At 41.9% G+C, this 25,024-nt stretch overlaps 2 long non-coding RNA genes across 4 annotated transcripts; both read left to right on the top strand.

The window, feature by feature from the left end:
- The first annotated feature begins 13,527 nt into the window (after positions 1-13,527).
- Positions 13,528-18,426, top strand: LOC141575683 (uncharacterized). Of its 3 annotated transcripts, none has more exons than XR_012503393.1 (3): positions 13,528-13,694; positions 13,804-13,900; positions 15,516-18,426. It is a non-coding gene; the product is annotated as an uncharacterized LOC141575683 (long non-coding RNA). The 3 variants fall into 3 exon arrangements; XR_012503394.1 differs by having other exon boundaries at positions 13,799-13,900; XR_012503395.1 differs by having other exon boundaries at positions 13,550-13,652; positions 13,799-13,900.
- A 158-nt stretch (positions 18,427-18,584) lies between these two features.
- LOC123616847 (uncharacterized) lies at positions 18,585-23,756 on the top strand. Its single transcript, XR_006724881.2, has 4 exons — positions 18,585-19,566; positions 20,276-20,374; positions 22,219-22,350; positions 22,598-23,756. It is a non-coding gene; the product is annotated as an uncharacterized LOC123616847 (long non-coding RNA).
- The last annotated feature ends 1,268 nt before the right edge of the window (positions 23,757-25,024 follow it).

Genomic DNA, 25,024 nt, shown 5'->3' with positions numbered 1-25,024 from the left:
AGGGAGAGATGGGCGTTTAGTTAATGACAAGTTTAGATAACGTGCCAAGAGTGGAAGGGACCAGATGCCCTCAGCGTGTTTAACAGGGATGCCAATCTCGTTGGGGATCAGGAAAGACCTCCCTGAGGAAGGTCAATTTAAATGGAGATCTGTAAGATAAATAAGAGTTATTCAGGCAAAGAGCGGAGGAGGGAAGGGAGAGAGAGTAATTTAAGTAGTGGGTATTCTGCATGTGCAAAAGTCTGAGACAGAAAGGAGTTTGGAGAATGAAGAACAAAGAGAAAGTCAGTGTTTCTGGAAGCCTGCGACACAAGAGGAAGGTGGTGCTCAGGGCATGGTCAAAGCCAGGCAAGAACTGTGCACCATTTAGACTTTATCCAAAGATCCATGGAAGCCACCAAATAGTCTTAGAAATGTCCCACAGTCAGAAGTCTTTCCTCGAACCTCCGGTCTTGAAAACTCATGGGGAACACAGAGCTGCAGGAAATCAGCTTTGACTTTTCCTCTTTCTTCTCAGAAATCTACACCGAATGCACAATTCAATCTACGACACCGACTAGTCTCAAGATCCCTAAAAATAAGTGTAGTATTACTCAAAATACATTTGTTCACTCTGCGTCTGACTTGCCTTGTGGGCAAAGTGTGGGCAAAGCCTGCTTAACTGCGAGTTTGATTTTCTTCTGAAGTTCACAGCCGTGAGCCCGTGAACTGGCTGCACTTTTGGAAACCCGTGCAGTCGGGCCCGGCAAGGGCTTGTGCTAGTTGCCACGAGTGGAAAGTGATGTGGAAGAAGTCAAAAGCACACACATACATTTTTTTCTGCCTCTTAAAATTAGAATCAAATTCTGATCCTGTCCAAAGGAGGAACATACATCAGTAAATATGCTATCTGCTCCTTTTTGAAGGTGAGGCGGCACTGAATTAAGGCAAAATTGACCTATGTGTTTGTTTTGATGTTATTGGGTCTCGAGGGCACTGGGAGGAGCCTGGAGACGAGCGAATGAGTAGGGTGACTTCTTTTTACTTCTTCTGGACGAAAGAGTGTGTGTTCAATGAGAATATGACTAAAAAACTAAATATCTTGAAAAGATGACATTTTTATCTCTCCGTCTCTGTCCCTTGCCAACTGTGTGTGTTGGGGGGGGGGCTCCTGCATGTGTTAACAACACTATCAAAAAATAGAATTCATCTAGTAACTTGGACAAACCTAATGTTATTCCCATGAAATCCTCTGCTGGGCCAGCCAGTCTATTCCAGACTCCAAACCTCCCCTTAGTGTGAATGTTCTTTCCCTTCTCAGCTTCTCCAGCCAGACAAGTCCTCCCCAGCGTGTAAGGCCTTGTTTAAGGCACATCTCCTCCATCTGGCTTCCGATCGAGGCCAGAGTCTTGCTTTCCCTTAGCTCAGGAGACACTGTGTCCCCCCACTCACTCTGCACTGAATGTAAATGCTTTGCACTGTCTCAAAACACTAACGTGAGCATCTTGTTTGCTCAGATGCTAAAGCTAAGAAGGAGAAAGTTCCGACTCCTCTTGGGAATCCCCTTCGAGATGGATGATAGGGGTTCAAAAAAGACCAGTTGCTTAATTGATAAAAATATAAACGTAGTGGGGAGGGTAGAGCTCAGTGGTAGAGTGCGTGCCTAGCATGCACAAGGGCCTGGATTCGATCCGCAGTACCTCCATTAAAACAAAAAAATGTAAATGAGGTGGCTTCACCTTCACCCAGGTCATAGAATAAGACCAGATTACAAGATGAGATATTTCCCTCCAGGTTAAAAAAAAAAAAAAGTACTTCCTTTTAGGTAAAAACATGACAATAAAAAGCAAAAGGTCTCAAAGGCTTTTTGTGACGAACAGATGGGGTAAAGGATGACAGTACTTCACAGCTGTCTCCGTTTGCACACCACTTGGCTATAACTGGCCAACGAAGAGCTTCGTATGTTTGAAGTACACAATTTTTAAAGTATGGATACGGATAGATACTGTCAGGGCAGGGCAAATTTCCCCTCTACCCATCTTGAGTTCTAATATATAATAATAAATACAAGGCATTAATAGGAGAAAAAGAAACAAATTTGAGGCTTGTTCACAAGGCCTTAGAGAAATAGGACCTTGGAGGTAGCCAAAGCAAACTGCTTTATCCTTTTTAGATGGACAATAAGTTTGTGATGAATTGACAGGACAAAGACCCTTAGGCTTTGGGTGCTTAAATAGTGCAGAATTTAAACAGTTTGCGCTTTAAGCAGTAGAGTAAAGAAGTAACAAGGTTTGTTCGCACAAGCGTCTCAGCACTGAGTCCCTTCTCTCTGGTGATGAGTGTCCCTGTCTCCCGATGCAGGGAGGGCACCTTTCACATGCGAGGCTTATTTCTTGCTTTCAAGGAGACAGAGAAGAGGGTCAAATGTCCCTCTTACATTGTCTCTTCTTTAAGTAGCTTTAATTCAAAATAATAAACATGCCATTGAGGCGTATTCTGGGGTGGCCTGCCCTAGGCCCTATGCACACACTTTCAGAGGATTTAATCTGCTCTTCTTTTTCTAGTTACTCAAGGCAGAAAGTAAAGTAGGGTCACTGATTTGTAACTTCTCTTGTGATGCAGCATTTAATTCTATAAATTTCCTTCTAATTACTGCTGGTATCTGCAGGAAACCATCTCCATAATCAATATAATGAACATATCCACCACCTCCAAATGACTAATAATGTTGAGCACCTTATTACGAGCTCATTTGCCATCGTCTTTGGGGATTGTCTGTTAAAATCATTTGCCCATGTAAAAAAAATGGTTACTTTTTTGTTGTTGAGTTTTCAGAGTTCTGATATAGTCCTGTGTTAGAGACAGGATTTCTGTAGGTCTGTGACCCAACTGAGTTAATCTTTATATATGTTGTGATGTAGGAGCTAAAATAATTACTTGCATGAGGATATAAAGTTATTACTTCATCAATTGCTGACAGCTATCCAGTCTGTACTTAATTGTTTCGTACGTTTGTTGAGAATCAGTTGAACATACAGTTATGGCCTCTTCTTGAAACTCTTTTCTGCTCCATTAATCTATTTTACAATATTACACTGTCTTGATTACTGTAGCCTTGTAATAATTCTTGAGTCAGTATAAGTCTTCCAATTTTCTTCTTTTTCAATATTGTTTTGGCTATTCTTTGCTCTTTGTATCTCCTTATGAATTTTAAAATAAGCTTGCCAATGTCTAGAAAAAAAGTACTGCTGGAATTTTTATTGGGATCGCCTTGACTCTACGGATCATTGTGGAGAGAACTGACATCTATGTGATATTGATTCTTCTAATTTATAAACATTGTGTGTATATTAATTTATTTAGGATTTCTCTAATTTCTGTTGGTTGTTTTGTAGTTTTTAGTATACAAATCTCACACATTTTTGTCAGATTTATCCTACTTCATGTATTTGATGGTATTATAAATGATCTTGTTTCCGAAATTTCAATTTCTCTTTCTTCACTGCAAGCATATGGAAATACAGCTGATTTTTGCCTGTTGGTCTTTAATCCCACAGTTTTGCCAACTTTATTTATTAGTTCTCCTTTCTTTTTTATGTAGTCCACAGAAGATTTTTTTGTACACTCTACATAGAAGATCATATTTAATGTGACTATAGACAGTATGACTTCTTTCTTTCCAATCAGAATGTTTTTATTTATTTATCTTGCCTTATTACCTAGTGAGAAGTTCTAGCAAATTGTTGAATAGAAACAGTGAGAACGAATTTCCTTGACATATTCCTAATCTTCGGAGGAAAGCATTCAAGCTTCTACTGTAAGATATGTAGTAGGTTACTCTTGCCCTTTATCAGATTGATATTAGTGTATTTCTAATCTGTAGGGGCTGTAATTTTTTAAATGCCTTTTCTGCATATACTGAGATATTTTCTTTCTAAGTTGGTTAAATGGTGAATTACATTCATTGATTTTCTAATGTTAAACCAATCTTGCATTCGTGGGATAAACCTCACTGGGTCACGGTACATTACAAATCTTGAGTAATGTTGAATTTGATCTGCTTAAATTTGGTTAACAACGTTTGCATTTATATTCCTGAGAGATATTAGTATGCAGTTGTCTTGCTTTGCAATGTGTTTGGTCTTATCAGAGTAATGCTGGCTTCCTAAAGTGAAGTAGGAAACAGTCCCTCCGCTTCAGTTTTCTGAAAGGATTTGTTTAAATTGGTGTCATTTGTTCTTTCAAGTTGGTTAGAATGGACCAACAAGTGAAATTTGTTAAAAACCTTTGTTAAAAATGTTTTCAGTTGCAAGTTCAATTTCTTTAACAGATACAGGACAATTCAGGTTGTCTATTTCTTCTTGAGTAAATACAGGTCATTTGTGTCTTTTGTGGAGTTTGTACATCTCATTGACGTTGTCAGATTTATTGGCGTATCGCTCCTGGTACCGATCACTTATGTAGTCCTCTTTTCTCCCTAATCTTTCTGGCTAGAGGTTCATCGATTATACTGATCTTCCCAAAGAACCAGTTTGTTATTTTATTGATTTACTCTATTTTTCTGCTTTCTTTTCCATTGACTTTTAATCTGATCTGTATTGTTTTCTTTCAACTACTTATTTGTGTTTAATGTGCCCTTTTTAAAAGTTTTTTAAGGCAAAACAAGTAAGACTATTGATTGGAAACTTTTCTTTTTCAAGTTTTATTTAATTGATTGGAACTAAAAAGAAAGACCCTTCTCTCCCTCCCTTCTTTTTCCTTAAAGTCTGAAGTTGTGCTCAGGCACCAGAATTCCTAGTGCACCCCTGGAAGCCACTGCGTTTAAGAGTTTGAGGGAAGATATAAATGATTGTGATGGGAGGGGCCAGGTGTTCTTTGACCTAAGAAACAAACAGTAATTAAATAGGACTCTTAGCCTCCCTAACATCCGTGAAGGTAATACATTGTCATTCTACTTTGACCCTTGCACTGCCTGTGTCTTCTGAAAACTGATCAAGTGGCTTATTGTAGACGGAACACGAAAAATAGTGTTAAAACAGTAAAAATCCAAGTTCAGGAGGGCAGAGGGAGGTTACTTTCAGGCAGAGTCCTTCTCATAATTACTGACTGTGATGGGCATACAGCTGATGGTAAAGCAACATGGGGGTTTGGCATTGGGGAGTTCCCTGCAGAATTATCGAGGGTTTTTTTCCCCCACGTGCAAAAAAATGCAGAGATGGACAAGACCCCCACCCAAACTAATAATTGATCATTGGCTGGAGCAAGACATGCTGTGCAGAGACAATGGTTCTCTACGTTTACTGCATATTAGAATTGACTGGGGAGATTTGGCAAATGCAGAGATCCAGCCACACCCCCTATGAACTCAATCAAAAGCTCTAAGCATGGGACCCAGGCATCTGCATTTTAAAAAACTCCCCTAGGTGATTCCCAAGCACAGCATCTGGGAACCATTGTCCTAAGAGGGACCTCCAAGAATGAAGATACAGAATCAAAAGCTCCCCCAAAATCCCTGATGGAATTAAGGGATGGAATGGCCTTCTCCCTCAATCCAGAGAGAACCACAAGTGGCAGGGACAGGACCTTCATCACAGATTACAGCTATAGTTATAATCTTTGACATACGTATGTATGAATTGTCCACAAACACCCCCTCCTCCTCTAGCCGCAGAGGCAGTTAGGAAGGTCAAAGATATTTAGCTTTCTAGGCTATCGTGAGTCATTCAGACGATCAGTCAACAGCTATGCAGCCCAAGTGCGGAGGGATTAGAGCCTCAGCATGCGAAGTTTTTTGTTTCACTGAAGTCGAGACAGGAGATGCTCCTTGCCCTCTACAGGGAGTTGATTAAGTGATAAACGGTTTGGGATAAAGGGCTCCTGCAGAGAACTTAACTAACACACAAATGCTCTCTTGAAATGTGACAGTCACGGTTATATGAGGTTAGAGAAGGGACCAGAGACGTCATTGAGGGCTTCGTGGAAACGGTCTCAGCTGGGCTGGCCGACCCTGGGAAACAAGGGGGTTTCCTGACCCTGCACAGTTTTTGATGCTGTGGCCTTCTGAAGAATGGAGGTTATAACTTGGATTATTTCAACAAATACTTACTTATATTTTAAACTTCTTATATTTCAAAGAGATTGCATTCTTTTGGGAGAGACAAGTTGTATTACAAATAAACAATCTATAGCCACGTGTATATTCACATTTATATGTTTGCATGATGTCGGGAGCAGGGTGAGGAGAAGGAAGAAGAATGACATTATTTTAGATAGGGTGTTCTGAGAAAGCCTCTTTCTTTTTCTTGTTTTTCTTTTTTACATTTTTTTATTGAGTTATAGTCATTTTACAATGTTGTGTCAAATTCCAGTGTAGAGCACAATTTTTCAGTTATCCATGAACATACATATATTCATTGTCACATTTTTTTTCACTGTGAGCCACCACAAGGTCTTATATATATTTCCCTGTGCTACACAGTATAATCTTGTTTATCTATTCTGCATATGCCTGTCAGTATCTACAAATTTTGAAACCCCAGTCTGTCCCTTCCCATCCCCCGCCCCCTTGGCAACCACAAGTTTGTATTCTATGTCTATGAGTCTGTTTCTGTTTTGTATTTATGATCTTTTTTTTTTATAGATTCCAAATATGAGTGATCTCATATGCTATTTTTCTTTCTCTTTCTGGCTGATTTCACTTAGAATGACATTCTCCAGGGACATCCATGTTGCTGCAAACAGCATTATATTGTTGATTTTTATGGCTGAATCGTATTCCATTGTATAAATACACCACATCTTCTTTATCCAGTCACCTGTTGATGGACATTTAGGGTGCTTCCATGTCTTGGCTACTGTAAACAGTGCTGCTATGAACATTGGGGTGCAGGTGTCTTTTTGAAGTAGGGTTGAGAAGACCTCTTTCCGATACTGCGATGTTTGGAATTTGACAGAGGTAAGGAAATAAGCCAAGAGAAACCTCTAGAGGAGGACACACTAGGCAGGTGGGAAGAAAGTTCCAGGGACATTTCAAAGCGGCTAGAGCTTCGTGTTCTGGGGGTGCTGGGAGCGGTCATGATCGGGTTGGTTAAGAGACAAGGCTGCAAAGGGACCAGATCATCACTACCCAATGCCAAGGGCTTTGAAAGTCATTGAATGGACCTTGGCTTTTGTTCTAAGATGGGAACCACTTGAAAGCTTTGATGAAAACAATGGCTTGATTTGACTTGGGTTAAAGGATTACTCTGCCTGCTGTGTGGACCAGCACAGAGGAAGGGAGCTCAGTAGGCAGGTGCATTAGTTTCCTAGGGTTGGATAACAAATTACCAGGAAACAATACTAGGCAGCTTAAAACAAAAGAAATTTGTTCTCACAGTGCTGGAGGCAAGAAGCCTGAAATCAGGGTGACTCTGTCCGGAGACGCTGAGGGAGAATGTATTTCATGCCTTTTTTTTTTTAGCTTCCAGTGGCGGCCAGCAGTCCTTGGTGCTCATTGGATTGAGGGAGAATCTCTGTCTTCCTCGTCCCATGGCCTTCCTTTCTGGGTCTCTTTTTATTTGTACTTTTATAAAAATAATTGTCAGTGGATTTAGGACCATTGTAAGCCCAAAAGTCTCAAGATCCGCAACTAAATTACATTGGCGAAGACGCTTACTCCAAAGAAGTTTGTTTGGTGAGGCTCCAGGAGGACGCCTGTTTCAGGGGAGTCGCTATTCAGCCCAGTACAGGGGATGTTTGAGATTTTTTTTTTTTTTGAGAAGAAACAACCAATAAAATAATTTTCTTGACTTATATTTCTGTGTTTCAATGAGTAGAGAGATAATATGTTGAAAAAATATAGACTAGAAATATGGACTAGAAATTAGGAGACTCAGTTCCAGACGCCTCTCCATCCTGTGCGCCCTTGGGCAAGTCATTTTGAAGGAAGATTAATAAAATGGCTACGCTTAGGGCCACTGGTGGTTTATTCTTCTGCTCGCCCTTAAAACGGTCACTGACCTGACCGACCGGCTGCTACTCGCAGCTCCAGGCCCATTGTTAAAACTAAAGCTATTGATCGTACTGGTTCTACTTTATTCGGGCAGTCAAAAGCTGTAATTCTGCTTGGTCTCTGAGTCAGTCTCCAGGGAGAAGGTCACAGGACTGTAACCTTACAAAATAGCCCGAATTACCAAGAAGACCACACCTTGAGTGCTTACAAGATAAAAAGATCTAACCGCTGGCCTCTATAGAACTGGTCACCTGGAGACATCGTGACGCCATTGTAAGTCTTCTGATGAGAAAATGATTCTGTTGATTGTTATCAAAGGATGCTTTATTGTTTGAGCTATGGCTGTATAACCACCCCCTCCATCCCCAAGGTGGGCTCACAGTTTTGAAGGCACTAGCCTGCTGTGGGTCTCCTTTGCCCGACAAAGCAATAAAATTGCCTCTTTCCTTCTAATCTCCAAGCCCTTGTCTCTGGGTTATTTGGCTCCTCAAGGACGGGGGCCGATCTTTCGGCAACATGAGGACAAACTGTGCCAGATATTAAGATGTATTATGAAGCTACAAGTAATTAAAATATTGTTGTCTGACACATGAAAAGACAGATCAGTAGAGAAAAAAAATAGATCCAATACATGTACAATTTTAGTTGCATATGTATGTGTGTTTAATATGTATATATACATATTATAAGTTAATATTTCAAATCATTGGAAAATAATTGGATTATTTAACCAATGGTATTGGAAACACTGAGTAGCCACCTGGGAAAATAAATTGATTACTCTTTCACATCTTCCAGCAAAATATATTCTAAATGGTTTAAAAATGTAAACATAAAAAAAAAATAAAAATGCTGAGAAAGTTCTAGTTTTTCTTTAAATATTCTTGGAATTGGTTAAGACATTTTTGAGTAATACCCACAGAATTCAGAAACCACTAAAAAAAATATTGAAAAATGCAACCACATCAGATTAAAGCATTTCTTTGTGGCAAGAGAACATCAGACAGTAATCATATTGTTAATTTCCTTAGCACCACAAGTCAATACCGGGGAGGGCAGTGAATTACTAGAAAACTGGGCAAAAATATGACCAGATGTTCACAGGATAAGAAATATGAATGGTTTTAACATTTATGTAAAGATATTCAACTTAGACTCAGTCATAATAATAGAAATGCAAACTAAAACTTTAAAAAAAAGAAAAAGAAAGTTTAATAAAAATGGCGCCGTTGAGAGTGTAGGGGACCAACCCTCTGTCACACTGTAGGTGGAATATATTGATGCAATTGTCCTGGAGGGAAATTGAGTGAAGCAATATATCTTTCAAAATTAAAAACTGATTTAAGCTTTGGCCCACTAGTGCTTGTGGGGCCAACTGACATCCTTCAAAGTCCAATGACCCCCATTTCTGGGCTCTCAGATGCCTGCCCGTGATCCCTCAATGGATAAATTACATTCTTTCCCGGACGTGTTTCCGCTAACAGACGAACAGCCCTAGGAAGTGCCTAATATCACAACAGCTCAAGCTGGTTCATTTCAGCCCACTGTATCAGAGTCACAAACCCCAGCACCCTTCACAGACCCTACACTTCTCACCTCGCCTACAGCTAACCACCTACAACTCGTGCACAAGCCAATCAGGCACCTTGTGACCTGACCTTATAAAAGACCCCCAAACTGACCCTTGGTGCTCACACAGTCACCTCTCATCTGTGTGGCCCGCTGCTGTCTATGGCAGTGTACCCCTGATCCCCTAATAAACTCCCTTACTAGTCTCCTTCATCTCTGCTAAATTCTTTTACCAACCCGCTTCACCGTGTCATCAGCCCACTGCTGCCCTGTGTCCCACGACAACACTTCTAAGGTTTTATCCTGCGTATAAACTCTTACATGTGCAAAGTGATAAATGCACACTGATATTAATTATAGCAGTGTTTGTACTAACAAAATATCGAAAACAAATTTAATACAGTGAAGAGTTAAATTATGCTATGTCACTATACTGTTGTATGCTGTTATTTCAAAAAGAAGGAGCTTCATATGTTCATGTGTTATGGAAACGACAGGCCAGCCAAGAAACAAGCACCACTCGGAGGGTTGGAGTACTCAGATGTATTACGCTGGCGGGCTCAGAGGGGCTTCTGCTCTGAAGCTCTGAGCACCTCCAAGACGTGCACATGAGGTTTTACAGGGTTAAGTACAAGCTTGGGGTATTTGGCCAACAGGCATGGAACGGCTTTAGCAGCATCATTATCACAAAAGTGGAGGCAGGGAGGCAGCAAACCAACATTCCAAAGCCAGATATGTATCTTTGAAAATCCAGCTGGCTAGCAAAAAACATGAACAGCAAACCAACACTAATTAACCTAGATTTACAAGTTAGTCCAGCAGAACTCAGATCAGTATTCCAATACTTAGATTTGTGAGTTATCTTGTTAGCCCAGCCCGGCTTTTCCTTCACACATGTATTGATTTGGGAAGACCTCCTAAAAATATACTAAGTCAAATGATTACAGACCGTATGTATTTTTTTTTTACCACCTGAGTGTGGGGAATGGAAAGAATCACATGTTTTAAATGCATTGACCATTCCTAGTCGGACCCTCAGAAACTACTATTAGTAAGTGCTCTGGGTCAGGGAGCTGGGCTGCTGAGGGACAGAGGTGGCGTTACCTGAAAACTGGGTTCGCCTCTTGGTGGGTGTGGAGCCAGAAGGCACCATCGAGGCAAGATCAAGAGAAGGAAGGATTCATCGCTTGAAGCAAGTAAGGACACCAGGAATCTTTCCCAAAGCAAGTGCTTCTCCCAACAGCAAAATTGGGGAAGTTTTGCACGAAAGGTACATACATATTCATGAAAGGGCTTGAACAGAGGAGAATTGAGTGGAGAATTCAGCATCGAACTGGGGCAAAGGTTGACAGAGTCCATAAACAATCTATGGTTACTGGGGAAAGGGGTGGAAAGGAATGATTTTGGGAGTTTGAGATTTGCAAATGTTAACCACTATATATGAAAATAGATTTAAAAAAAGCAAAATTTCTTCTGTATAGCACAGGGAACTATATTTAATGTCTTATAATAACCTTTAATGAAAAAATACGAAAATGAATATATGTGTGTGTATGCATGACTGGGACATTGTGCCGTACACCAGAAATTGGCACATTGTAACTGACTGTGCTTCAATAAAAAAATAAATTAAAAAAAAAAAAAGGTTGATGAAGTCTAAGATTCAGTTGACTGAAGTCAGGAGGGTCAACATCATCCTTCCATCGTCCACCTGGGCGGGGCCCTGGTTCCTGCAGGACTCAAAGATAAGCATCAGTCTGTTTTGTAAATTCTCTGAGGAGGAAAGAGGACTCTGTTTTATCACTGAACTGCTGTTTCTTGCCAGCCCTTCCTTTGTTCCTGCATTCCCTCCCCTCCCTTAAGATCATTAATTACTGAGCCCAGTTCAAAGGCAAACACTGCGGCCTGGCTTAGATCACAAAATGGCTTAGACCCCCAACTGGCTTCTCTTATGTCAAGAAAACCATGCCTGGTTCTCTTCCTCTGGGGCCCCCCTATGCTCTCTGCTTACAGTAGGAGGGAGACAGCCTTTGCATGGTTGCCCCTTACACACCCTTTAAAATTTGTACATACACATAAATTGTTTAAAAATAAATACAAATAATATTTTAACATTGTCTTATTTGAATCTTTGTCCCCAAAGAAATAAGTCCCCAAATGAGATGTTTGCATTGAAAATGATTAGAGTTGGAAAAATGGAACATGGAGGAAATATTTATGGATTTGGATCTGAGGAAGGCAAGTCTGAAGTCAGCGTCTTCAATTACGTGGAGACACGAATGACAACCATCTGTGTCGCATCTCTGCTAAGCCTGCAGCAAGGAGGAAGTAGGGCAGAAGGGACTGGAGTTACAAACAAGAAGATCTTTACAGAGATCTTGGCTCTGGGTCTGAGCTTCTAATTAGGTCACTGGACCACGCTTTCCGAGGGGAGTTGCTTAACGGTCTCTTCGTTATTCTGTTTCCATATCATCTTCACCAAACACGCAACAAATGACAGTTTCCCTGACAGCTCTGATTTCTGCCTGAGGCAAGAGAGCTGCAGGGGGGGACTGCAGGACAGTGAAGGCTGAGGAGACGTGTAGGTTACTGCGGGGCGGCAGGAATCGGCCAGACCTGCTCTCCTGATGGGGCAGGACCCAGCACTTAGGAGCCAGGCAGAGTGGCCTCCAGGCGGAAGGCGCACTCAAGACAGAGCCACAGAGTTGAGCTTGGGAAGTGTTGGGCCAACTGATGCCCCTCAAATTCCAACGACCCCCATTCCTGGGCTCTCAGAGCCTAACACTCTTTACTGGGCGTGTTGTCCCCAACAAACTAATAGCCCCAGGTAATGCCTACCTGATCAGAGTCAAACCCCACGGCCCTTCACGGACCCTAAACCTCTTACCAAATCTACAACCAAGCAGAGACATGTGCCCAAGATGATCAGGCACCTCATGGCCCAACCTTATAAAACACCCCAACAGCTGGCCCCTGGGGCTCACACAGGCACCTCTCACCTATGTCAGTGCACCCCAATGAACTCCCTTCTACTCTCATACTTTATCTCTGGTAAATTCTTTAACCAACCCATGTGCCGCCATGTCACCAACTGGCCGCCACATTGTGTCTCACAACAGGAAGCCCCTCGGGATGGACTAGAGAGAATCTCCCGCAGGAGTGTGTGTGAGGTGGGTCCGGGACCTGCACCAGCTGGACGCAGGAACTAAAGGAACATTCTCAACTGGAGAGGGAGGAGTTAGGAGACAGTCGGTAGAACCATCAGAGAAGTAACATGAAGGCAAAAGAAATCCACGTCTTGATATTTGGGGTGGCTTCAGCTTCCCCTGTCAAAATGTTAAAAAGGGGAAGACTTTTGTTTACCTGTAATTTCTTTGAAGGTCTTGTTTCTTATTCTCCTGCCTCTTGGCTGGATTTTCTCTAAGTTTCCAAGCACCCTAGAACACATCTGGGTGTTTTGCCCTTTGCTTAGAGCTCCAGAAAAGACTCTCCATGGGTGAGGGGCTTCTGTAGCCTCTTTGGGGGGTAAGGAGGGCAAGACAGCTCCCTTCTGTTAGTGGAACAGACCAGGGCCATATGACTCAATGTTGTGATTTAAGAGGTTAAAGGGCCTTAGGGAAAATACACATTTCTCAGTTGCTGGGGACATGGTTATTTTTCAACCTAATAAGTTATCTGTCTAGCAACAAAAAGATTTTGACATACCTTAAAATACAAATGTTTTTACAATAAAGAGTTTAACGGAAAGGAAAATTAGGCCAAATCTCAACATGAAAGCAGAGGACTGTGAGTAAACAGGACGCCTACAATCCGATTAGCAAAAATGTGAGCCAAAATTCAGGTCTATTTCTTGCAGACAAAATAAGACAGCTGAAATGCAATGCCCCTTGGGGAGGTCATTTACTGGCTTGGATTGTGTAAGTGACCAAGAGCAGATTCTTTTCTTGGAACTGGTTTGATTCGAGGGGAGAAAAAAAACACAGGTTTCCCAAAGATAAGCAAGTCTGTCTCTAATATTCTGCCCTTCTCATCTCCCACTCCCAGGATCCAGTCACAGACAATGACTCTGGCCCTGACACTCCAGCCTCTGCCCTCAACCACATCTAGGCTGCAGGTTAGCAGGAGGCCTGGCTCAAGATAACCTATTATGAAATAGGTGGGGTTTGGATGTTTGCTGTTTTTTGTGTTTCTTTATTCAAACCCTTCTTCCTCCCTTCTCTTTGTAGCCTTTCTTAGTCTTCATTTTTTTTTCCCCCAAAGCACAGTTCTAAGAGTGATTCCTTGGTCAACTGGTGTAGAATTACGTCCCAACAGAATGGGACAGCTGCATGGTGTCCTGATACCAACAACGGTTTTCAACACGTGAGTAAGACGATTGTTGCAAGGAGCTGTGAAGGGGCGAATACGGGGAAAAGGGAATGCTGAAGTCAGGAGACGTGGGCTCCCGTCTTGGCCCCTCTTCTATTTACTAGCTGTGAGCACTTTGGGCAAATCATTTCAAGAGGAATTGGTTCTACGACACTATTCTTTATTAATTGAGTTATAGTCAGTTTACAATGTTGTGTCAATTTCCAGTGTAGAGCTCAATTTTTCAGTCATACGTGAACATACATATAGTCAATGTCACATTCTTTTTTCGCTGTGAGCTACCACAAGATCTTGTATACGTTTCCCTGTGCTATACAGTATAATCTTATTTATCTATTCTGCATATGACTGCCAGTATCTACAAATTTCGAATTCCCTGTCTGTCCCTTTCCACCCTGCTCCCCACTGGCAACCGCAAGTCTTGTATTCTATGTCTATGAGTCTGTTTCTGTTTTGTATTTATGTTCTTTTTTTTTTTTTAGATTCCACATATGAGCGATTTCATATGGTGTTTTTCTTTCTCTTTCTGGCTGACTTCACTTAGAATGACATTCTCCAGGGACATCCATGTTGCTGCAAATGGACTTATGTTGTCGTTTTAATTGCTGAATCGTATTCCATTGTATAAATATACCATTTCTTCTTTATCCAGTCATTTGTCGTTGGACATTTAGGCTGTTTCCATGACTTGGCTATTGTAAATAGTGCTGCTATGAACATTGGGGTGTCTTTTTGAATTAAAGTTCCCTCCAGATATATGCCCAGGCACGGGATTCCTGTGTCATACGGCAAGTCTATTCCTAGTCTTTTGAGGAATCTCCATACTGTTTTCCACAGTGGCTGCACCAAACTGCATTCTCACCAGCAGTGTAGGAGGGTTCCCTTTTCACCACAGCCTCTCCAGCATTTGTCATTTGTGGACTTTTGAATGATGACCATTCTGACTGGTGTGAGGTAATACCTCATTGTAGTTTGATTTGCATTTCTCTGATAATTAGTGATATTGAGCATTTTTTCATGCGCCTGTTGGCCATTTGTATGTCTTCATTGGAGAATTGCTTGTTTAGGTCTTCTGCCCATTTTTGGATTGGGTTGTTTGTTTTTTTATTATTAAGTCGTATGAGCTGCTTATACATTCTGGAGATCAGGCCTTTGCTATGACACTGGTTTTGATACCTCCCAATATGTATCCAGGGCTGAAATGAGCCCCAAATTACCATTCAAAGATTTGGAATGACAGATATGGGAGACCTCAAAGGAGAACATTTCCAAATGTTATGAATTACCTCTAGGAAGGGAGGAAGAAGGGAAGGGAAGGAAATTAAGCCTTGAGAGCATCTGTAAAGTTTTATATCCTGAAAAAAATATCTGAAGCAAATAAGGCAGAATGTTAAGAATTTTTTCAATTCAATAGTGAGTATACTAATGTAATATTATTCTCAGTTCTTGTTTTTTATACTTCAAATATTTCACAATAAAAATGTGAAATAAAATCAAAAATGAATAAAACATGGTAGGACCCTTTCGTATCAAAGTGGAAATGAAGCGCAAAAGAAAGGGTTTATGTCTTCTTGCTTGATTTTTTGTTTTGTTTTGTTTTTATACGAAGCCTTGGGAGCTGTTGGCGGAAACAGTTTTACGTGAGTTTGAACATCGAGGGCACCGGGATTTGGGCCGTGACTGACACTGGAATCTGGCAAAGATGAAGCAAGTAATCCCTAAGTGTGAAGGAAGGTGGCTGTGCCGAGCCTGAAGCATTACATGTTCTTCTCTTAGTTTGAAAGAGATTCCGAAGCATGACTCAAGCAAATCCTTCCAACAATTCCGACAACTGCTCGTTTGCTTTGCTTTTTTAAAAGCACCTCTTTTTCAGATGGCTTGGAAAAGACAAAGATATTATCTGAACTCTAGGAACTGAGTCAGATACGTGAGGAAGGACAGACTGACTTCAAAGCAATGGGAAGTTGTACGACATGAAGGGAGAATCAGAACCAGAGTCAGGAAATCTGGTCCCAAGTCTTGGTCTACAGTTAATCAGCTGCGAGGCACCTACAATTTTCATCACGTATAAGATGAGGAAACACATTTAAGCAGTTTCTAAGGTCACTGCTCACTTTATCACACTATACCTAACTCTCAGTGTTTTTGCACCTTTTAGACATTAAATAAGCCCATCAAATAAACATCTCTTTTTCTCCATAAGATTCCCCAGTATTGAATGAAAAGTGATACGCTTCAATTCTGGGATGGAAGCCATTAGTTTCTGCTTTTTGAATTAAAATTGATTTTCTTTTTTTAGGGGGGAGGGGGAGACAATTAGGTTTATTTATTTATTTTTAGAGGAGGTACTGGGGATTGAACCCAGGACCTTGTACGTGCCAAGCATGCACTCTACCACTTGAGCTGTACCCTCCCTCCTGAATTAATTTTGTCATCATCATCATGTTTGTCCTTGAGAAATTCTGCAAAAACCTTCTGAGATGACAACCACCCATTCTTGGAAATTAGGTCTGATGATTTTTTTTTTACTGAATATTTTTGATATTTTAAAACTGTATTAAGGGAATTCTGCAGACCTCTACCCAGAGAAGAAGACATCTGAATGAGCATCGTGAAGGAGAATCAAGGAAATGGTTAGGTTAACGAGGTGAATCCTCTCGTTCATGCGCTGAGTCTTCACCAAAGGAAATAACAACCTCGTGGATGGCTGTGGCAAAGACCACTAATGGCCCTGAGTGTCTACTCTTTCCTTCCTTTTGTTAATATAACCACTGGAGCTTTAGCTGGGCATTTGGCTTCCCAGCCACCAGTTGCCTTTCTCAGCCTCCTTTGTGCCTAGAAGAAAGATCTGGCCATTGAGTGCAAGCGGAAGTAACAAGAGCAGCGTTTAGGTCTCATCCTTTGAAATGGGCAACTGCATGCACTTTCCTCTCTCGTCCTTTTCTTGTGGGCTGAAATGCTAGTGAGGCAGCTCTGACGTTGTGAAGAATGGATGCTTGAGGATGACAATGATGGAGCAACAAGATAAAAGGGACTGGGTCCCTGGATGACTTTACGGAACAGAGCCACTCTATCAGGACTGCAGACTGCTCACCGGTAGACTTCATGAGAGAGAAATTCAAATCTGTCTGGTTTCAGCTCCAAAGCTGAGGGTCTCTTTGCTGCAGTAGTAGCTTCACCTGTGCTCAGATGAATACAATGACTGAAAGAAAGCTCGAGTTTTTAACAGAAGTCCTAGAGGAGATGGGAACTTTTATCAAGGACTGGCCAGTAAGACTAGGAACGAATACTAGCTTGACTCTAAACAAGGAGAAACAATCAGATAAACTCACGTAGAGAGGCATTCTGCAAAACAGCTGGCGTGGAATCTTAAATACTGTCAGGTCGTAAAAGACAAAAGGAGGCTGGAATGTTAGATTAAAGAAGATGAAAGGACTATGACAAGTAAATGTAACACGTGATCCTTCATTAGACCCTAAATCCAAATATACATAAATATGAGATTATTGATACAACTGGGGAAATTAGAATATAAAATACATGTTAGATAAAAAACATTGTATCAGTGTGCATTTCTTGAGCACTGTGGTTATACAGCAGTTTTGAAGAACCTCGGAACACATGCTATTTAAGGGTGAGGTGCTTAATATCAGTAACTTATTTCCAAATAGTTCAGTAAACTGATCACGACAGAACTACTCATTTTTATATATGGCCAAATATAAGCAATTCAGGAATCCAGCTGGATCTAGGTGGAGAGTATATGGAGGGTTTTTAGTACTGTTCTCACTATATTTCTGTAGATTTGAAATTTTTTAAAATAAAATGTTAGGAAAATCACTATAGTACAAAATGGACATGAATGTCCTTTAGACTTTAAGGTAGGAAAAATATTCTTAAATTCATTCTGTCAGGAAATATTGATATATTTTACTATATTAAAATGAAAGAATTCTGCTCATTGAGAAAAACTCTGCTTCTGTGTATTATATGTTTTTTGATTTTTAAAAAAATATTTTTTATTTCTAAAAATTTTTTGGGGGAGGTGGTAATTTATTTATCTTTGGAGGAGGTACTGGGGATTGAACCCAGGACCTTGTGCATGCTAAGCATGTGCTCTACCACTTGAGCTATACCCTCCCCCCTATTTTTAAAAATTTTTATTAACTGCCTCACTCTCCTCTTTAGAGATGTAGCTTCTTTGAAGGCAAGAATGTTTGCATGTTTTGTTCACCGGTTTATTCTTAATACCTACGGCAGTGTTAGCACACAGTAGGCACTCAAATATACGGTGACTTGATTATTGAAGGAATAAATGAATGGGTTATATAATTAAATTCTAATATTGGTTAGTAATTCTTTTTAACCAAATTATAAAGCATTGTGGCTCAGTGGGCTTGGTTAAGGTCCATTTTGGTTCCGGTTTTTTTGACTCCTTTTCCCTCCCTTAACTGAGGCACTGGGGATTGGAGCCAGGACATCATGGGTCCCATCCCCAGTGCACCAAGAGCACACTTTACCGCGCCTCCTATCCCCCCCCACCCCCCCCCCCCCACTCCCCCTGCACACCCTCCTCCTGGGTTAAGATCTGTTTTGATCAACAATTCTGGAGCTGCAGTTTAATTGTGTCATTCAATCCTGTCCGCTCATCCTGAGGATTGCCCTGGTAAATGCTGGTGTTCAAATTCTGATGCTCTCATTAGTTTACTGCTGAACAAGGGTCACAGACAAGTCTTATAAATTCACAGTTTTCTTATCTTTAAAACTAGGGGAAATAATAGTAACCACTGCCTAGGGTTGTTCTGACTAGTAAATAAAATCACACGCATAAAACAAATCGTGGGCTTTACGCAGGTCCTCAGCTGATGTCAGCAGCCGGGCCAGTGTGGCTTAGAGAACTTGATCTGGCCCTTCCCACCTCTCCATCATCACCTGTACTGCTCCCAATTTAGGTTTTGTGCCCTAGTCACCGTGAACTCTTTCCCGAGTAGTCAGCCTCGCTCCCCTGTAGGTCCCCGTATGCGCCACTCCCATGACACAGAACACCCTTCCTCTAATTTTTTTTTAATCTAACTGCTATCATTGTGTGTGTCTTATCTCCGAAATCTTTCCCTCGGAGGGAAAACACTCAGAGCAGAAACTCAAGCTCTGGGATTTGGAGTCTTGGAAAGTTCACAACCCCGAGCATGTGCCATTTTTTTGTGCCCTTGTGAATCACAGAGCTGGCACCGGGGCTGATGAAGTCCTGCTAATATAAAACACGAGTATCCACGGCCTGCAGGGGTGAGGCCGGACTGACCTCCTACCATCGCAGCCTTGACAGGAAGTGTCTTTGAACATGACCGCTTGCCTAGAGGTAGAAAAATGTTGGCCAGACAGAGTGCTCTCCTCAGACCCCTCTGTTCCCTCCACTGCCCTCTGGCTGGAGGCCTGTTCCTTGTCTCATAAACAGGGTGTCCTCTCTCCTGTCTGGGAACAGCTGGTGTCACCTCTGTCCGGACTGCCTTCCAGGGCAGACACCCAAGCTGCAAGGACTCACGGTCAGTGCTCAGACCATCTTTCGGGCACCTGTGATGGGACACACAGATTTCCTCGGATCCCAGCTCTCCTGACTTTGAAGGGTCCGCCCACCACAGGCGCATGAAGCTTGTCTCCTCACGGTGAGTTTGTGAGCATAAACCATAATGTGTTAGCCCCTAAACTGAACACAGCATCAAAGGCAAACGTGCCGAGGAAGAGAATGTGGATTTTAGTGGAGAACAGAACTCTTCTGACTCCAAAACTGACCAAAATGCCACGCTGTATCATCTATCCCATTATTCTAATGGTTTTATCAGGATTTATGGAGACAGAAAGTTCTTACCCTTGATTCTGTTCAAGAAACAATTAATGGGGGAGGGTATAGCTCAGGTGGGAGAGTGCATGCTTAGCATGCATGAGGTCCTGGGTTCAGTCTCCAGCACCTCCTCTAAAAATAAATAAGTAAACTTAATTACCTCCCACACACACACAAAAGAAGAAATAATTGCTGAGCAACAACTGAATGCTGATGATACGTAACATCTCTAGGGGGTGAAAAAAGACAAAGCCTGGTCCTGCCCTTGAGAAACATGGAGCCCAGTGACTCTGGTCATAATCCTGACTTTATCATCCCATTGACAAACACTCTCATATTTTTTTCTCCCTTTACCTAGAAGTTATCTATTTTTTTTTTTAAATGCATTTAGTTCTCTCTGTCTGGAATCTTTTGATCCAGTTTTAAGACTTTCTTGAGGTACCTTCTAGAACAATATGTCTTTCTGCTTTAGACAAAACATGAATTTCTAAATGATGGAGGCATATTTTCTGCTTCTGTCTCATCACTCACAGGTGATGTCCAATGGCAGGTTGATGCTTCTTGACTTCAGGAGTGAGCTGGAATGATGTCTTCAAGGGCGACTGTATCCACCTCTTAGACGGAGCAACCAGGTATGGCCCAAGAGCTTCCAAATCGAGTTTGCATTACTTAAGCCTGAATGTGACACCGTATATTTACACACAACTGTACTGAAGCCCCTATGCCACTTTTCTGTCAGTGTAAGTAATCCTTCACCTTGGTTGTTTGACGGACTGTCGATTTCAATTCCCAGTGGCTCAATGGTAATTCTATTCTTTGGTAAAAGATGCCTTTGAAAGGCTTTTTGAAAAAAAAAAAAAGAAGGTTTCATGCTAAGAAACTCTATTCAAGAAACATGGTACAAAGAGAGGAACAGGGACCTGGGAACCAGACCATCTTAAAATCGAGTCCGACCCCTGTCACTTACTCTGTACACGAACTTGGCCAAATCACAGAACCCCTCTGAGATGTGGTTTCCTCAGCAGCAAAAATGAGGTGATAATACTGCAGAGAGGGCGAGAATTAGGGTGAATGCCCATAAGACGTTTAGAGAGTGCCCATGGCGCCGTCTGTCCCATCCCAAAGCAGAACAGGCAGAATTCCCTGTTCTGCTGTGTCTTAACTGGTAGCTGCTAGTCATCGATGGCTGCTGAGTATCTGCAATGTGGCTATTGTGACTGAGGAGCTGAAGTTTTAATTTTATTTCGCCTAAATTTAAACAGCCTTATGTGGCTGCTCTGTTGGACATCACAGCTCTAGAATATGATGAGTCATCAAAAGCTGATAGGCATTGACATCGTCAATAATGGGAGGTTTGGATTTCCTGAAAGATGGTCTAAAACAAAGAACCAAACAACAACAACAACAACAACAACAACAACAAAACACAACAAAACAACTTTGACAAGCCAAGAATTCTCATCAAAGTTTTCTGAGATTTTTCTATGAGACCTTATGGCACGTTAACATAAGAACACCTGAAAAAAAAAAAAAAAGAACACCTAAGTATGGCCTTTTAGATCCTCCTGGCCTCACATGTCTATGTCCCCTCCCCAGCCCTGAGACCATCAGCTGCACCAGGACTTCCCATCCTCCTCACTCCTGGCATGGCCACCCCTGCTGTCATTGTGCCCACTAGGGGACAGTCCTCCTGGAATCCTGGACTGAGAGCCCTTTATCCCTAACGTTTCAGCCCTCAAGTCACCAAAGATACTATCAAAGCCCCTGAGGGAGCGAGTGAACTCTTGTAGTTAGCGCTTGAGGTCAGCTTCATCCCGAAGCTTACGAGAAAAATCTCTGAACACGTCAGATCCCACACTCCTATATGCTTTGTTCACCTTGTCACGACAACACAAAACAGGCTCCAGGATTACTCAGTTCAGCCAACAAATACTGCTGGAAGTAATTTTATCACACTCGCATTTGTCAATAGTAACTCTACACCAGTTTCTAAAAATACCAACCCTTCTGGGCCAGGTGACCTTGGAGACCTCAAGGTTTGAGTAACTCGGGCTTCAGGAGTTCCAAGCTCTCTGAACGTTAGTGAGTCTGGTCATGAAGAAATGGCTCTAATTGTGAAAATTCCTTTGCTGATGGTTCAGAGTCTTGATTTTATGGTCTGGATAATTAGGGTTTGGTTCTGAAATATAACAATTGAAACTAAACTAGAGATTAGTTGCATGCTTTATAAACCAGACATAAAAAGACTGATCCTAGGATTTGCCAGGAATCTCAGAAGGATGCAGAAACTGATGAGAAGTTAGCCAGAACCTTGAGCAAGCAGGAAAAGCGTCATCCAGGTGGACATAGTACATTGAGGCAAACAGACCCTTTGAGGCCTAGAAACTGATAGCAAGCAGGCAGAAGAGCAGAAAAGTCATAAAGAACAGAATGTCAGAAGGCACTAGTTGTGCTCAATGATCTGTTTGTTCTACAGAGAAAACTGAAACCCACAAATGTGAATTGTCCAGAGTCATGCAGTTAGCGAACGGCGGAACTCAGAACGGGCGTCTCCTGGTTCTCGTGCTGGTGTCCTTTCTGGTATACCAGAAAGCTGTCCACTGTGATGGTAAATTATCTCCATCCTATGGAGCAACTGACCCTTGGGCAAGGGAAGCCACTTTCTTCGTTCAAAAAAAATTTCTTGGCAGGGTTGGGGGGCGGTGAATAGCTCAAACGGTAGAGCACATGCTTAGCATGCACAAGGTCCTGGGTTCAATCCCCAGTACCTCCATTTAAAAGAAAACTAATAAATAAATAAACAGACCTAATGACCTCCCCCCACCCCCCACCCCCAATTTCTTTATCCATCCCAGGGCTTCTCATCAGTCCCAGTGCTCAGAGAAAGACAGCTCTGTTGGCAAACTTGTGAGTCATGTTAGCCTCACAGTAGGATTAGTGCCCTTAGAAGAAGAGGCCGGAGAGCTAGCTAACTCTTTCTACCGTGGGAAGATACAGCAAGCCAGCTGTCTGCAACCCAGAAGAGTCTTCACCAGAACTCGGCCATGCTGGCACCACGACAGACTTCCTGTCTCCAGAGCTGCGGAAAAGGGATGTCTGTTGCTGATAAGCCAGCTGCTTCCTGGTGTCTTGTTTGAGCAGCCCGAGCTGACTCAAGTTGTGTCTCCTTCACTTCAGAGGTTGGCAATCTTTTGTGGAATCTGGGAAGGGGAGGAAAATAAATATCAATGCAATCCAGCGCTAACTTAAAGCAGTTAAATGAGAAAATGCAATGATCCCATCAGATATTTGGTAAAGGGAGAGTGCAGTGCAGCGGCAAAGACGTGATGAGGAAGACGGGACTTCAGCTGGACCTTGAATGATTAACAAATGAGTTGGAGAGAGGGTGAGTGACTCAGGCGACCAGGAAAAGCACGCGGGAAGGCACAAAAACATGAAAGCAGAGGATCTGAGTCTAACTAAGGTGGAGGGTAAATTTTCAGCCGCGATAGAAATTTGCTTGTTTTCACTGCTTTTGCTAATTTCTGAGATGCAACGAAAGTCAGGCTGGGATTGTGTTCTAAACCTACCTGCATTTCTGATTATACAAAATTATTACTTTTTCAACAGTCAACTGAGAAAGATTCTATTCAAGACCCTCCCAGTCAAAAGATGTATTTGCAGAGGGTACCTTCACCTTCTATACCTGAGGACATTGGAAAGCTGTCTTAGCATTCTACATGGAAAGCAGTGGCTGTCAGACTTCATCATGCATCAAAACTGCCGTAGGAGCTTGTTAAAAGACAGATGCCTGGGCCACTCCTTGAGAGTTTCTGATTCTGTAGGGCTTGGCTGGGCCTGAGAATACGCATTTCTAACAAGTTCTTGCGATGCCAATGCTGCTACTCGGAGACCACACTTTGAGAACCACTAAAAGCTGCAGTGAACCCTTCTATTCCCCCTTGTAAAACTTGGTAGTGAGTGATGCCAGCCACAGGCATGGGGAAACTTCGTATCCACAACCTAAATTGGAAAATAAAGTGTTTATGTGGTTAAATGAGCTGAGTTCATGGTTTGAGTTTGGGAGATACAAAAACAAACATGACAATGTGACTTCTAGAAATACTGTGTCTTTTAACTCAATGGTGAGCAGAGTCATATCAACTTTAATCAGACTTTTTTTTAAAAAATCAGAGTTATTGCCACTGGTTTGGTGTCTGACCTGTGGCACAGCACGGGGGTATTAGTCAGTGCTCTCCAGAGAAAAAGAACCAGTAAGAGAGAGAGATGTGGAGAGAGGTTTATTTTAAGGAATTGGCTCACGCAGTTGTGGAAGTTCCACAAGTCCAAAATCTGGGGGAGGCCCACAAGCTGGAGGCTCAGAAAGGAGGTTCAGTTTGCGTCCACAGGCAGTTTGCTGGTGAATCGGGACAAGCCGGCTTTGTGGGTGAAATCCTAGGGAGGTCGGCTGGCAGACCTGCTGGATGGAGGCCGGCCTTTGGTTCTGTTCCCACCTTCAGCGGGTTGGATGAGACCCACTCACACCACGGAGAGCAACCCGCTTTACTCATAGTCCACTGACTTCAGGGGGAGGGTACAGCTCAGTGGCAGAGCGCATGCTTAGCGCGCGCGAGGTCCTGGGTTCAATCCCCAGCACCTCCTCTAAAAATAAATAAATAAGTAAATCTAATCACCTCCTCTCACAAAATAATAAATAAACTAAAATTATAAAAAATTTTTTAGAATAAAATTAAAAGAATGCCAACCATCACGCTGTTATCCTTTAAGCTTCTACAGTGATGTATGTCAACTGTTTCTCAATAAACTGGATAAAAATACATTTAGATGTTAGAAATGGCAGATAAGAGTCAACAGAAATTATGGCAATTTTTTTTTTTAAAGAGGAGTTAGAAATGACAGTTGTTTTTCTCTCCCTTTGTCACTTCTGAGGTGTTTTCACATACATTATCTTGTTGGATTTTTTTTTTTTTTGGAGTGGGGAGGTAATTAGGTTTATTTCTTTATTTGCTTTTTAGTGGAGGCACTGAGGGTTGCACCCAAGGCCTCATGCATGCTAGGCAAGCGTTCTACCACTGAGCTATTCACCCTCCTCCCCAACAGAAATTATTAATCAACAAAAAATATTAAGAAATAAATAAAATTAAAGGAATGACCAGGTGGTTTTTCTAAACTGGCAGAGAGACAGCACAAGTGTATTCGTCTGTTTAAAGATTAAATCCTAAGTTTGAGGGTCCTTTTCCTCGTTTGGTGGGTCTTTTTACAGAGATGCTCTGAGTGAAAAA

The sequence above is a fragment of the Camelus bactrianus genome, chromosome 31 (assembly GCF_048773025.1).
Source record: "Camelus bactrianus isolate YW-2024 breed Bactrian camel chromosome 31, ASM4877302v1, whole genome shotgun sequence".
In the NCBI taxonomy this organism is placed as follows: Eukaryota; Metazoa; Chordata; class Mammalia; order Artiodactyla; family Camelidae; genus Camelus; species Camelus bactrianus.
This window is presented reverse-complemented; position numbering and strand designations above follow the sequence as displayed.